General features: G+C 38.0%; 1 pseudogene; it reads left to right on the forward strand.

Moving 5' to 3' along the window:
- Positions 1-2,666, forward strand: part of LOC107090574 — a 22,726-nt pseudogene that overhangs the window by 7,172 nt on the left and 12,888 nt on the right.

A 2,666-nucleotide genomic window follows, 5' to 3' on the forward strand; every position in this document is an offset into this window, starting at 1 on the left:
CTTCATTTAAATCAGTCTTTGTGCTTTTCTTCTCTGCATCCACTCACTGTAGAAAGTCTCTTCATGCCTCCATATTCAGGCCTGCCTTATTTTATTATGTATTGACCATGTCCCCTAACAGCACCGTTTGCTTGCTTCTAGGACAAAGAGTATGTGGGCTTCGCGACTCTGCCGAACCAGCTGCACAGGAAGTCAGTGAAAAAAGGGTTTGATTTCACCCTCATGGTGGCAGGTGAGGAGAGCCTGGAATTGTTATATCAGTTTAAAAATATAATAGATAAACTGGAACACGGTCACCTTTTGTGACACAGGTGAGTTTGGCCTGGGGAAATCCACGCTGGTCAACAGCCTGTTCCTCACCGATCTGTACAAAGAGAGGAAGCTGCTCAACGCTGAGGGTGAGTCCACAATTCATCACTCAGGTTTTACATTGTTTTTTTCCTACTGATCTAGCTTCAATGTCTGCGTTACTGCATTGTTTTCCCCTGAAAAGAGCGCATCAAGCAGACGGTGGACATCACAAAGCACACAGTGGACATCGAGGAGAAGGGCGTGAAGCTCAAACTGACCATAGTGGATGTGCCGGGTTTTGGGGATGCTGTTAATAACACAGAGTGGTAACATTTCTTCTTTCCAGAATGCATCTACACACTAGAAAAAAAATCGAAATCTAGATAAGTCTTAAAATAAGTGAATTTTTTTCTTGAATTGTTCCCAATGGAAAAAAATCATTTACATTTTAAAATAGAAAACTAATTGAATTGTCTTATTTCAAGTGCGTATTATCTAATTATCTTATCTTAACACTAAAAATACTCATTCTATTGGCGAATCAGCCTTTTGAACCACTCCAATTAAGGGTAAATACATTTAATTAACAAAATGTTGACTTATTTCTAGATATTTTTTTGCAGTGTATTCCATTTGCAAATGGTATAAGTCAATTTACATCTAAAATAAGAAAAAATAATAGCAGTCTCTTATTTCACGTGCATAATATCTAATTATCTTAATTTAAGGGTAAAAATACTGATTCCATTTGCAGATCAATCTTATTTACCTACTGAAATTAAGGATAAATACACGTATTTTAAGAAATTTAAGACAAAAAACCCCCAACATTTGTTTGATTCTCTATTTCAGCCCACATTGGCTTTTAGCTCAACCTTTCTCTATTCTTTAATTCAGTTTAAGTTAATTCAATTCAGTTTATTCATATAGCGCCATATAACAACACGTCATCTCAAGGCACTTGACAGTTCACCAGATCATCCAGTCAGATTGATTCAAAGTTTTCTATCTAAGGAAAACCAGTTGATTGCATCGACCCATTGACTCAAAGGCAATCCCTCACACTAAGCATGCTTGTAGCAACAGTGGAGAGGAAAAACTCCCTTTTACAGGAAGTAACCTCCAGCAGAACCAGGCTCAGTGTGAGCGGCCATCTGCTGAGGCCGACTGGGGTTCAAAGAGACAGAAGCAGAGATACAGAAAGCAGCTGTAAAAGGCGGCCCCATCCAGGAAACACACAGCCAGGCAGACGAGCTCTGAGCCAGCTCCCATGTCAGAGGATGAAGAGAGCACAACCAGACAGTCATGGTCAGAGAAACAAGACCACACTGGAAAACAGGCTGATCTCCAGCATCTATAAACAAAGGTGTTGATGGAAGCACAGCTGCTATTTCTCTCCAGGATGGAGTCACAGCCAAACAGGAACAGACCAGATGAAGCTGCTATGAGAAAAGGCATAGAGAGCAGAACGTTAGAGATATTCTGCTGTTACCTTGTTTTATATTTCTGTTATGTGCAAACATCCTGCTGCATTTTTAAAGCAGATTATATGGCTCTCCATTCAGGGCGTATTTTTTTCCATGGGAGAACTAATGATTAAAAAATAAATTCTCCTACCTTGTGTCAGATTTAATGAATAGAAAGTGGAGGACTTTTTTTCTCCAATGCAAATAAACATGGCTATGCATTCTGACTGGTTGATGAGGCTGAAGCTGATGATTACAGCCTCCTGGAAAAACATCTGCAATAGTCTGGTTCTTTGAATCAGCATGGATTTCTGAAAACAGAGAAGGTATGTGTGTATTTCACGTCATACTCATTGGTCAGCCATGATAACAATGATGTAGAAATCACTGCTAACAGGAGAAAAAGATAGGAGGAAAAAGAAAACAAACATAAATAAATGAAAGGAAGCTGTGCAATTGTTTATTTTAATGCCAGTCTCTGTGCATCTGAACCTCCAGTAAATCTCTTCATCAGGCTTAGGATTTAAATTGTACAGTAAGTAAAACATATTTTTTACATTTCTGGCTCAGCCTGCTCTAGTTTAGCGTTGCATAAACTTCAGATCAAATCAAAACAATAATCTATTATTATAGATAGACTTTGGTAAACAACCTGAAGCTCATTGATTCAAACAGTTTAAATATTGGCAACAAGGTCAGAATGAAACATAAGTAGAGATAGAAAAAAAACAACAACATGCAGTTTATATATTGACACAGCGTGGATTTTGAGGATTTTACAGAATAAAAAAGAGTCATAAAGTTGGATTTGACTGATTTTCTTTTCATATTCTGGAAAAAGACAAGAGAATGAATGAAACTTTCCCACATTTTGCCCCCAGTTGAAATTCTGAGCAAACAAGCTGTAGT

The sequence above is a fragment of the Cyprinodon variegatus genome, unplaced genomic scaffold, assembly GCF_000732505.1.
Source record: "Cyprinodon variegatus isolate N-32 unplaced genomic scaffold, C_variegatus-1.0 Scaffold300, whole genome shotgun sequence".
Classification (NCBI taxonomy): Eukaryota; Metazoa; Chordata; class Actinopteri; order Cyprinodontiformes; family Cyprinodontidae; genus Cyprinodon; species Cyprinodon variegatus.